Source organism: Epinephelus fuscoguttatus, linkage group LG19 (genome assembly GCF_011397635.1).
Source record: "Epinephelus fuscoguttatus linkage group LG19, E.fuscoguttatus.final_Chr_v1".
Lineage (NCBI taxonomy): Eukaryota > Metazoa > Chordata > Actinopteri > Perciformes > Serranidae > Epinephelus > Epinephelus fuscoguttatus.
Window position 1 is genome coordinate 10,103,607 of NC_064770.1, and position 12,776 is coordinate 10,116,382.

At 42.3% G+C, this 12,776-nt stretch overlaps 1 protein-coding gene across 13 annotated transcripts in view; it reads right to left on the bottom strand.

The window, feature by feature from the left end:
- The window catches only part of LOC125879676 (RNA binding protein fox-1 homolog 3-like), a 574,563-nt gene that overhangs the window by 128,426 nt on the left and 433,361 nt on the right, over positions 1-12,776 (bottom strand). The gene's annotated exons all lie outside the window — the stretch shown is intronic.

Here is a 12,776-nt window from a genome sequence, read left to right on the forward strand (position 1 = left end):
ACATGACTAAATCACAACAGCTTTGACTGAACATCTGCCTAAAGGGAATTCACTCCTACTAATGACCACAGCTCGGAAGCCTCAAACCAGCTTCTTGTGGAGGTTTCTGTCGTGGTTTTTTTTTTTGCAGATGAAAACAAAGCATTAATGCAGGCCAAACACACCATGTGAGCAGCCTGCGGCACACTTGACTGCGTTGTGTTGGGGAAGTCTAACGTAAACCATTGCTCCTTGCCATGCCATATATATCCAGTCTCCCCATTACCACCATCTCTACTCGACAGCGAGGGCCCTGCACTGCTAAATTATTCATCACACTGAGGGGAGGACAGAAGCATGCATGGTTTCTCCACTCCATGCCTCTTCCCTTTTTCTCTCTGTCTCTAATGCAAAGGAACAGCCGGGTAGAGAGAATGATATACAGGCCGTCTCTCCATCACTGTGTGGCCATCGCAGGAGATGTCGCCTCCACTTCCTCCAATTACCACAGTGGAGTTGAGGTTGGGGTTTGGGTTGCGCGCTGTGGCACACCAGACGGTTGCTGGCTTGCCCGCCATGCATATGGGGGAAAAAGGTGGGTGGCACCCAGGGGCCCCATGCATAACCTGGGACGTCTTTGTATACACATTCATCTATATCAGTGGGCAACGGGGAAATGTAAGCCAAAGGTAATTGCCCCGGATAAGAACATCTGCTTGGTGAATAAATATTCTAATGAGGGGAGCTTGCAGGTTCCCCAGACTGATGCACGGCTGACAGGCCTCCGGAGGGACCGCAGGTAATGCTCACCACCTGCAGTTCAAACAGGAGGCGGTCCCACCCTCCTCTCACAGCTAAACGCTGGCCGACTAATGCACACACACACACAGAGCCACAGACACACACACTGTAGATACCAGGGATGGGTGGTAAAACATTGATCACGCACTGGTTGTGATGTTACTGTTCTCAGGAATGACAAGTGCGATGCAATACTCTTACAGTTTCACTTTTCATGTCATCCAGCGCATGTTCTGTTGCTGAGTAGATGTTGAAGAGTAAGAAGGAGAGAAGACGCCCCAAATTCTTTTACACTACCTCCTGCAGTGTCGCGTGAAGCTGGAACTGTAAGATTTTTCAAAAATTGTCTAACCCCCTGAACATTTTCACCTGCTTAATGGACAAAAACTTATGTCACTGCTTCTGTTATTACACTCACACACATTCATTGTCATTGTCTATTAATCTGTTTTCTGATTATTTTTCAGTTTAATCGATGAATTGTTTAGTCTGAATGTCAGAAATTAATGAAAAAAGGTCCAGCGCAGTTTCCGAGAACCCACTGCTTTGCTCTCAAACACTTGTGTTGTTAGTTGATAACTTTATTGTCCACATTGTGGAAAATTGTTTCGGCTTCAACAAACGGCATTAACAATAGTTTGACCACACAATACAACTGATCAGACAGTATTCGTCACAAAGACAGTCCAACACCTAAACACATTAAATCTACAGCGATATAAAACAGAGAAAAGCCACAAACCCTCATATTTGAAAAAAAAAACAAAAACAAAATAATAATAAAAAGGAGCCAGATAATATTTAGCATTTAGTCTTGATAATGATTTATTATGTTTTCCAATAGCTCGTTCTCATCCTTTGATTCGAAACACGACCAGGCTGATGTCAAATTTTATGGCTGCAGCTTACCATCACTTTCACTTTCCATTAACGTGATCGTTAATTTTCCCATAATTTTTACAATCATTTAGTCAACACCATGTCTGAGTATGGTCAGAAAGGCTGATCACAATTATCCTGAGTCCAAGCTGGAATCTTTCCATTGCTTGTTTTGTCCCAAAAACTGACAAAAACACAAAGTTTTTTTTTTTAATACAATGATATAAAACAAAAAAGCAGCAAATCCTCACATTTGAGAAGCTGGAGCCAGCAAATATTAAGAACTGTAGCTTTATAAATTATTTAAACACTTAATTAATCTATTAACTACGCTGATGTTCATTAACATTCCACTGATCATCACATCTAATGACCGACTTATCATAACAGCACTTTGTCACCACTTTATCAGGTTTAGGTTATTTAAAGGCTGATAATATCAATATTAATTTGAATAATAATAATAATAATAATCTTTTATAACCTCTCAGCTGTAGCTAACCTGGACGAAAATTGTAGAAATATTCACTACTTTTTCTTTTTTGAGCACAGTTACCTTCAACACTGTGTTCAACACTAACACATATAGCTTCAGTGATCATTCAGAAATTCAGTATCCTGAAACTTCAAAGTAAAAATAAGACATAATTATAGATTTTAGAGTTATAGATGGAAATGATAAAAAATAAGGAGTCATGTATTGAATTAATGCTAGGAGAAAAAAGTAACTTCGAAAGTAAGTAGAGACTGAAAGTAGTAAAATATTTTATTTAGCCCAAAATTTATGGATCCGCTCATAAACATACGCAGAAAAACGCTGATGCATTGGCTCCTTAACTGATATGATGAGTGAAACAGCCCACTACAGTACATGAGGCCCACTGTTACACTGATGAGCCTGCAGGGCTGCAGACTGAAGTATTACTGCTTCACTCTATTCAGCCTACATCTGTGTGTGTGTGTGGTCATCGCCCCGACCGACTGCAGGGAGAATTAGTGATGAAACTAAGAGGTGGAAAAAGTTGAGCTGTATCCTCAAAGCACGCCTTCAAAGAGGCTGGGAGACAGTGACGAGCCTCTCTCAATAAGCATCAATACCCAGGAGGTATCACAAGAGAAACGCTTTGAGTATCAGGGAGGCCTACGTTGCAGCGAGGCCTCACAAGGCAAACAATACAGCACGCTGTATTATATTCTTTTAGTTATGACATAATTTGGAAATCATATACCTTCCTGTCACTTCCACTCTACTTGAAAACAAAAAGAAAACTTTTCTCGTGGTCCAAATGTGAGCTCATTTATCCACTTAGAGTAACTTTGGCCCCAAAACATCCTCTCTCTCCAGAAATCTGAGCTCTAAATCAATACCCAGCGCTGCTTCATTCATAGCATGCTTAACATGCTTTTTGTTATTCATGTTTTTGCTCTTACTTCCAAGTTTAAAAAAAAAAAGCAGTTGTAGTATTAAGTCATTTCTAATGAAGTCATCCACATAAAATAACTTTACCCCCCCAAAAAGATGCTCTCTCTCGAGAAATATGAACTTACGATCAATAGCTACACACACACACACACACACACAGACAGACACACACACAGTCTGCAAGAGACACATCTGTAACTGCATTACAGCTCAAATTGTTTACAGTGGCAAAGCTGGAAATATGTGGTGCATTGGAAAAATAATTTCATTTACTTTGCATTTCTGTGGTACAAAACACAAGTTGGCAAAACAGTGGAGGATTAAAATGATCTGCAATGGGCATTAGTGAGGAATAAATGTAGTGTGGAGTGTAAATGCTAAAGCAGCGAGCACTGGGCGGGTATTGTTGTGGTGAGAATGCAAACCACTGAGGAGACAAAACCAATCTGACTAATCACACATGATCTCAAACAGAATTAATCAGCAGCTCTGCTGAACAATCTGTAATCATCCTCATTCTGCGCTTAATGCCGCTTAATTTATGAAAAGACAAAAATAGGAGGAATTCTGGCTGACTTAGATGTATGGGCAACGGAGACAACAGCATCACAAAATGCATTTGAAACACAGCGCAGACGAGGAAATCGAAATGTGTCCCCAGAAGACCCTGAGCAGCTCATTCTCAGACGCCGGCGTTAATCGAGGAGATGTAGTTTCAAATAGCAGATATGCTACATGCTGGGTAGTTTGACTGTCAGTGGAAGTTGAATAACAATACTTGTAAAGGTATAAGTGTGGGTAATAATCACACTCCAACATCCTCTCTCATTTAAAGGCTGAATAAGTCCGACAAGTACGCGCAGGCCTCTATAGCATCTGGCTGCAGCATCCAGCATCAATAAAACACATGGAAGTGGAAAACCATCAGCTCTGTTCATGCATGTGGGAGGCGCAACTCCCCCCCACCCCCCACCCCACCTCCCTCCCACACACATACACACAAAAAAACCCAGTGAAACACATATGCCTGACACATCATCACACACACCAACTCTCTGCCCATGCCGGAGCAGTGAGAGCGCAAAACGACATCCACACTTTGTGGTCCGGTACTCACCCAAAAGTACATCATCATGGTGGAAGCAGGACAGGTGTGGGCAGGCGGGTGGAGCAGAGCGGGGCCGAGCACTGGGACCAGTCCAACCAGTGTGGGTGTCAAGAGGAGTCCGAGCGTTTGGACAGAGCTTTACTGGTCCCTGTTCCACTGAGGCAGCCCTCCCTCTCAACTGTTCAATAGGGCTCGACTTGAGGTTTCCCCCCCTTCTTCTTCTTTTGCCTCTTTCTCTACAAGCAGCTTGTTCTTCAGTTAATTTTTAAAAGCCCCCTTCTTTCTCTTCTTCTTCTGAGCCAACACAAGAAAGAGGGGGGAAAAAGCAGAAAAGAGAGCTGGGGAGGTGTTGTAACCTCTTTTTTCTTTTGACACTCTTCCACTCCACTTGCCTCTCCACACCACTCACTTCGAGACTCTCCCTCTGTCTCTCTGCTCTCTCTCTCTCTCTCTCTCCCTCTCTCCCTCTCTCTCTCCCCCCTGTGCCGTCTCTTATTGGTGAATGTGAAATCAGTCGGTACGGCGCCGAGGCTCAACTAGAGCAGCAGCAGCCTGCGCTTGACAGCTGCCTCCAGCGTTCCTCCACCGGAGCCGTGTTGCTCTGCATAGAGGAGTGCGCCGAAACAAACCGGGATCCTGCAGACGGTACTGTAAAATTCAGCGTCCCGGGGAGGAGGAGGAGGGGGTGGGGGGTGGGGGGTGGGGTGGGGGGGAGTCAGGAAGCTGGGAGTCGTGGTGGAGAGCTCTGCGGGGGTGGGGGGGGGTTGATGATGATGCTGGTGATAGTGGAGGACTAACAGATTGCTCCTCTTTCTTCTTTTCACTGTGTGACTGAGATGTTGCACTGAAGTTGTGGCAGTTTTAGTTCATTGAAGAGAAGAAGAAGAAGACAATGCTGAAGGAAAAAAAAACTGGTGGATCTCAGAGAAACCTTAAAGTATGCCACAGGCAATTGGGAGGCACAGTCTATTTTCCACTTGTTCTCTGTTTTTAGCTGCTGAGCTTCGTTGTCTTCATGTGTGTGCTGCTGCATTTTCTTTTCTTTGTTTTTTTTTTTTTTTTTTTTTTGTACCAGTGCAAGCAACCAAACTGATGGGTTGGTGACCAGGAGTGTGTTTGGTTAAAATCTTTTCATGGCAGATCAGAGGCCAGATGAAGTTGGTGTGAAACACCTTTGTGTGCCAAGCTATATTACATTACATGCTTTAGTGTGTTTTCCATCTGGCGGCTGTAAAGGGGGAGGGGAAAACAGGACGGGGGAGGGAGGGAGAAGGGAGGGAGGGGGGAGGCTTGGCTATCTTCTAGACAGCACTGTAACAATGAGCCTGCCTCAGCAATTTTCAAAACATATCATCAATACACGACTGGGAGCTCGCGCTTTTAAATATTAACCCTGTGGCAACCGGGGCAGGCTGCGGAGAGCTCGAGTGGTTTTGCGGCATCCTCTAGTGCTGGATCATCCAATAAAAGACGTCCTGGGGGATGAGCTAATTTGCTGTAGGATCCTAAAGAACATTTGCCAGCTATAGAGAACATTGCCGTAATGAACAGAGCAGATATATTCAGGTTATGTTACCCATCAGTAATTGCCACATAAGGAGGCTGAGTTAAATTTGCAGCTGGCTTTGAGCGAATTGATACACAAGGGGCCTCATTCATATGGCGTAACTGTCATCTTGAATTTATCACCCATTTTATTTTTCCGCCTCCTTCAGGAAAGCACAAGTGAACGCTGAAATATGAAACGGCTTAAAGGCAGTCAAAGAATCGCAATTAGTGATTTTGCAAATATTGTGATGTTTTAGAAGAACAGTTTATTTTAGAAGCGAGCTGCGCTTTTTGATAAATCAAGACAGGCTTCACATAATTCTGCTCTTTCCTTCCCTCTCTGTCACATCACAATCCAGCCTTTCCATTACTTTGCACACATATATACACACACACACTCACACACAATCTCTTATTTGTGGCATTACCATGCACATACAAGTCCTCCATATCTTTATACATGTCCACCAGAACCCAATGGATTTACATTAGCAATCACAGAGTGGGTAACCGCCCCACTCCTACATCAATCTCTGATGGGAAATAAAAATGAAATGCACTTCTCAGGCAACTCGGATTAAGGATCACGCTTTTATCAAATACTGAAGTCTATTTCAAGTCCTGCTCATAAATAACTGAGGGGAGAGAGGGAGGAAAAGAAAAAGGGTGGAGGCAAAAAAAAAAATGAGGGAGAGAGACCGGAGGGGAAGGGGCAGGCAGGCAGGGGTGGTGTGGATGTAGACAGAGAGCATCATGGTCTGAAGCTAAGGGCACTTGGGGTTGGAGGGATTAGGGAAAAAGGTAGAAAATAAGAATCTGAGGGCGTTTTAGCATCATATAATCCCCACTTCTCCTTTCTAGAAATCTCCTTCAATTACAGATGAAAAATGGAATTCGGGTTAAGATGGTGTTGCTTGGGGTGCAGATCTGGTCTTCCCTGCTTCCTGTCTCCCTCCTGAGCTGCATTTCTCCCATGTTCCACACGCGCTTACCAAGGATGCGAGTGGCTTTCCCGACCATTTAGATTTCCCACCATAGTCTAGACACTCCCTGGAGACTCTGCCATCCATTATAAACATAGAGCTTTCAGAGAGAGGAGGAAGTGAAGGCCTCACACAGAGCGTGTTCTGCCTAAAATGTCCGTCTGTCTCCGACCCTCACCGGCTCGAGATCTGTTGTCTTAATATTTTATGATGATCTCACCTCTCTTCTGTAGTGTGCTGCTACTTACAGAGCATCTTCTGTCAGACTACACTCAGATCTCTGTCATTAGAAAGACTCCAGGGGAGACAATGAGCCGCACTTCCCCCGAGTTCTCACTCTCAACCCCACAAAATCCCAGTGGAGTTCCAGGCTATAGTTATGGCCATGTTGACCTATCGTCCTCATTCATCAAACGCCAGGCCCTGCGCTGTCTGGTCGCAGCTGGTGTGAGACCCGGGCGTTTGGCTGAAGACAGGAGGAGATGCCGCTCCATCCTGAGTCTCCCAGGTTACTTTTCTGTAATCACACACTTCACTTTATGGAGTGACCTGTTTTACAACTCGCTGACAAGGATCCTCAGCTATGCTCCTTTTATCTGCCTTCATCAGCTCCACAGGTAGGTATTGACATTTCTATACTAAATACAGCACGTCGTCAAAGTAAGGCTGAGCACAGTGATACTGTTATGCAATACTGCACTGAAACAACCAGAGGCTCTGTGCTCTCTCCTCTCTGTCCCCTCTTAAACATCAAGATTGATTTTTTTTTGTGGTGAAGTTGTAAAGTTTTACATATTGCATTTCTTTTTACTTTTATGCTTGTAGTGACAGGAAGTTGTGCTAACTGCTGCTGCAAAACACCTGCAGTCAGCTAAAAATGGTGGCATGAGCTGGGTTCTGGATTATACCTGGACATTTTTCACATCTAAAAATGGCTATTATATGTGTCTATGTCAACTTCATCACTACAACAAACACAACATAATATAACAACTTTTAAGTGTAGAACATTTTTGGCTCAGCACTTTTATTTTGAAGAATTGTTTCCAGCCATAGAGTAACTAGGAGGCTATTAGCATGCCAAAAGTACCTTATCTCCTTCTTTGTACTCGGCTTTTATGTCACCAAGCTAACTGCCAGTGATCAAAATAGACACAATGCTACCTTGCATGGTGGTACAAAATCATTGGAGTACTGCGACATAGTGGTGGCAGCATGCCTGGTGACTTGCCATAGATTCACAACGGATTTTCTTGCTGCTGAGATGACGGCAAATCTGCATATGTATCGCCTCGACTCGCCTGCTGGTGACACCAACCCCAGTACACACTGGTTCATGTACCAGTTGCAGACAGTACATTCAGTGCTCGTTAGCCTGTGGGTACTGTTCCTGGCTTCCTGTTGGCTTTGGCAGGACTCCCAGTTGCAGTTTGGTTGATTGTTAAACTTCTGATTTTCAGTGTTAGTATTGATCTTATTACATGAAGTGTTTTAAAAGTACCACTCTCCAATGAAAATTAAGTTTTTAGCCTTGTTATCAAGGTTTTTTTATTTGCTACAATACATATCAAAAGTGAAATTAGCAGTGACTGAGCATTTACACCTTGGAGCTGTGGTGCACCAGTGACAGCCTCAAAAACAGGCAGCCAGGGTTTCATACATCACATATCTAAGGAACCAATCCCATCAAATTGCAAGGTGGGGCTTTTCATATCATTTGCATAACACCAGGGCCAAACAAAGGAGAAGCCAGGTGTAGCTACATATCAAGCCGAGTTCCACTATTCTCCAAATAATGGCAGAGACGTGTATACTACTCACAGTATATAAAATAAGGTAATACAAAAGGGACAATGTGAACACACTGTAACGTCACAGACGATATTATTGTATGTTTCACAACTGCTAGTTCTATGTCAGATAACAAGCTAACAAACAACATAAACAAATTCATAATGCTAACTACACTGCTAGTTGCTGATTTTGGTGCACTACAGACTCCTGATCTGAGTCCAGGTCTGACTGAGGCTCAGACATGTATGGCTGAATCTCTCCAATGTTTCCTTGATGCACATAGCTCTTCATCGGTCAACCTACATGTAGCGCAAGCAGTGGTGGTGAATGGGGCAGAGAATTTCTCAATGATGGAGAAAGACTAAATGCGCTTCCAGACCCTTTTCTGTTTTTGTTTTTTTACTTTTTATGTGGGCGAATCATGTTAAAAAAATATCGATCTACAGTATTTCTACAAACTACCAAAAAAAGCATGTTTTTGAGAGGAACTTTAATACTTGATTCTCTTTTTTGTGCCACTCTCACCGGGCAACACTCAGGATTTTTTTTTATAATTTTTCATTAAAGTCATGCACAAGTAAAATACTCTGTGATGTTAAGTCATCCACTAAATGTAATCTATATTGAATTATTTTATAATACAATGTAGCAGAAATTGCTCTACTTCCACTTAATCCCATCACATCCTGTTATGGTGCCGTGCACTTTTCTGGCCTAAGTGAGGTCTTAACCTGGTATTTACAGAAGCAACATCTGAACTTCCTGGCACAGTGTGTATATGAGTATGAATGGTTGTCTTTCTATAAGTATGTCAGCCCTATAGACTGTCACCTTGTCTGGGAATACCCTGCTCTTAACCCTGTGTACTGTATGCTGGTATAGGCTGGATGGGTTTTAAACCAAAACAGCAGTTTGTTCTGTTTTTTCATTTTGCAAAATAAAATTTAGCTTACTGGTGGGTTACAATGACAAAGAAGAAATCATGTTATGTCATCAAGACATCCTGACAGCTAATAAATATGGATAAAATAACAAGAAAAATACATGGTTTTAGATATTCTTTTAACTCCAGCATTGTGACATAGAGCCTGCATATTTAGCCTTGAAACGGTAATGTTTTGTTTCCTAGCCCTGGAAGACATCATTAAACATCATTTGTAAGCATACATTACACTATACGCAGCAAATCGCCCATCTGGTGATTTCGGAGCTCACTGTCTAGGAAACAATAAATCCATTGTATTGCTCCACGTAAAGAATCCCACTAAAGTAACGCCTCCGTGTAGACATACGTCGAGTATATTAAACATAGCCGTGTGCGCAGACTGTATGTAGTGTTAATAATGCAGTGTTTACACCTTGGCACTGAGCAGGCAGTACTGGCCCAGGGCTGCAAACTGGCAGGGCTGTGCAGTAATTAGGGGCTGTGTGTTGGGGATGTGAAGGCTTGCTGCGTGTCATGCTGATACCACTGCCGGGCAGACCTGGTGTGTCGGCAGCAGGCACGCCGAGTGCGACACGAGGCCACACCTTTCTGTCGCAGCAGGAAGTCGCACCTTTCACTTCAACAAGCGCTCCTGCAGCCTGTGAGCTCGGTTGTTGCTCAGCGGTCCACGGAGGGACACAGAGGATTTTTAAAGCTGTGACAGCAGCCATTAGCTGTCTTCACAACATGAGCAATGCGTGTGGTCCGTGTGTTCACGCACACATTCATATTAACCCTTTATGTTACATGGTAATTAATTTTTTTTTTCATTAAACTTAAGATCTATTTTTGTCTTTGTGTGTCCATGTCTATGTTGGAATAATTCATTAATTAATGATTTTTTTTTGTAAATCTAATCAAATTGTCTCTGTTGCACTCTAACCATGGATATAGAAGGTCTGTTTCTCTCTCTCTCTCTCTCTCTCTCTCTCTCTCTCTCTTTTTTTAACATGTACGGACATCTATTTGTGGTGAATTTCAGAGACAGTAAGTTCTGGTTTGACAAAATTGTGACTCTTAGACAAAAGGGTGCAGTAATAATAGGTTTAAAGGTGCACACGAGAAATTTGGAACTGAACTCCCATAATGCTTGGGGACTTGCATGAGACAGATGAAAAGAAAGCAAGTGAAATCGTAGTATCAGAGGCCAAGATATCTTGACTTTTAATCCCTAACGTGGGTCAAGCTCCAGTAACACTGCATTCTACATTTCCTATAAGGGTTAAGCATTGTTTAAAACATTATGATACCCACACCCTTAAAATGATACTGATACAAATAAGAGTACTTAATTTGAAACCTTTTTTTCCTACCTCATTCACTACCCATGATGTGAATGGAAGCATTCAGTTGTGTAAATTACCACCAGACGCTACAGGCGTGTAGCATAGCCATACCTTTGCATGTTTTGGTGGCATCTCGGCAGCCTGAACTGCCAGTTTCCTCAAATACACCACACTCGACTTTATCCCATCGCATACTACATGGGTTGTAGCTGCTGCTGTAGTGAGCCAATCACAGGTCGCATTAATACAAAAATGCTTGTGGTGACTGGCTCTGAGCAAAACCATACAAATAGTCTTTTATTTTGGTAGATCTGATACAAAAAGGATCAAATGCAGGTATCGTTTGACTGGAGAACGTTTGATACTACTTGGTACTGGGTTATATAAGTTGATACCTTAAAGGTGTCGTGTACCGATACCAAGTCCTACCTATTATCCAACCTAGCGGGGTCTGCCCCCTTAAATCTAACCCTAACCCTGACCCTGACCCTGACCCTGATTTACAAACTGAAGGATATGGAGTTGATAAAAGACACTAAAGCAGGCATTCTGTTTGGTTAAAACTCCATGCCACAATAATCCTGATGATCTTTAACAGCCACATAACACATGATAACACAACGGTTGAAACAGCTGAACAGTACTAAACATGGCAACTGAACCAGCAGCAATGTGTAAAATCAGTGTACTGGCCCTTTAAGAAGAATTAATTGGAGAAACTGTTCATTCATAAGACCATCCTATTACATTATATTATATGCTTTTAGAAAGGTGCCATGAAGACACTTCTGAAGTATGAAAGAATCAGTTTAATTATTTCTCTCCTTCATACTCTTATGAGTAATAACAACAGAAAAATAGCAATGATTTCTGTGTAATTGAAAGCCAAATCTCTGTCAGCTGTCGTGTTTGATGTCTGTATCATTTGTTGCATCTTTCAAAGACTTGTTTACTGGCTACTGTGTGCACTGTGTGTGTGTCAGTGCATGCATGCTTGAGTTTTACTTTGAATTCATTAGTGCATATATTAGAAATGATATACATATAAGTCACTGTAAAAGCTGCAGGCTCTTAGAGTTGTGGAGAGAGAGAGATTCAGTAGCTTTTCAACTTGCAACACAAGCAACCCCAACTGGAATCCTAACAGCCTCTTGCATCTCCGTCTGACATTAATTGATAATCAAACAAGCCTTCACATTAGACATTTATGAGATCAGCTGAATTATCTATTTAATGTAACCCAATTATATGCAACCCTTGTGCACCAATCAACAGTAATTCCCGACTCATAAATGACAGCTACAACGACAGATTTAATCAATAATAAACATTGATGAAAACTTGCGACCCGCTCAGAAAGAGGGTAATTAACAGGAAGAAAAAGTGCTGTGCTGAATTTATTTTTTCTTTAGGAAAATTGCTCTGTAATCCTCATGGTTTACGCCGTTCACAAGAACCTCGTCTGTATCGCAGCCCACATTCCAGCACCAGTGAGAGTAAGTGTAAAACAAACATTCAATTTCCCTTTGACAATTAGGGATAGACATTTATCATTAATCCTTTACACAGGCTTCAACTGCTCCAGCTCTTAATTACAACCTTATCATTTTTTAAAGTTGCTGCCATGAAGCTACATTTCATGAATTATTTAGTTGGCCTTTTTAGTGCAAACTAAACACCACAACAGCTTCAACTGGGAAGAAATAAATCCATACATGGTCTCACCTGTGTTTTTAGAGTCAAGGAAGACATATCTTTGTTTTGACTTTTCTACCTAAAGCTCAAGCTGAAAAGGTCTGATATGAAATAAGATGCTAAGATGTGGTGGGGTTCCCTCGTCTTACATCCACAGCAGAAGACTGCACGCAGAACATGACTTCAACTAACACATGTCAGCAGAGCAAGTATCAAAAGCAGCCCATTAGAGACATTTGGGAATTCTGCACCTGAAGCCTGTTTGGGTTCAACAGAACCGCATACAACTCTTCTG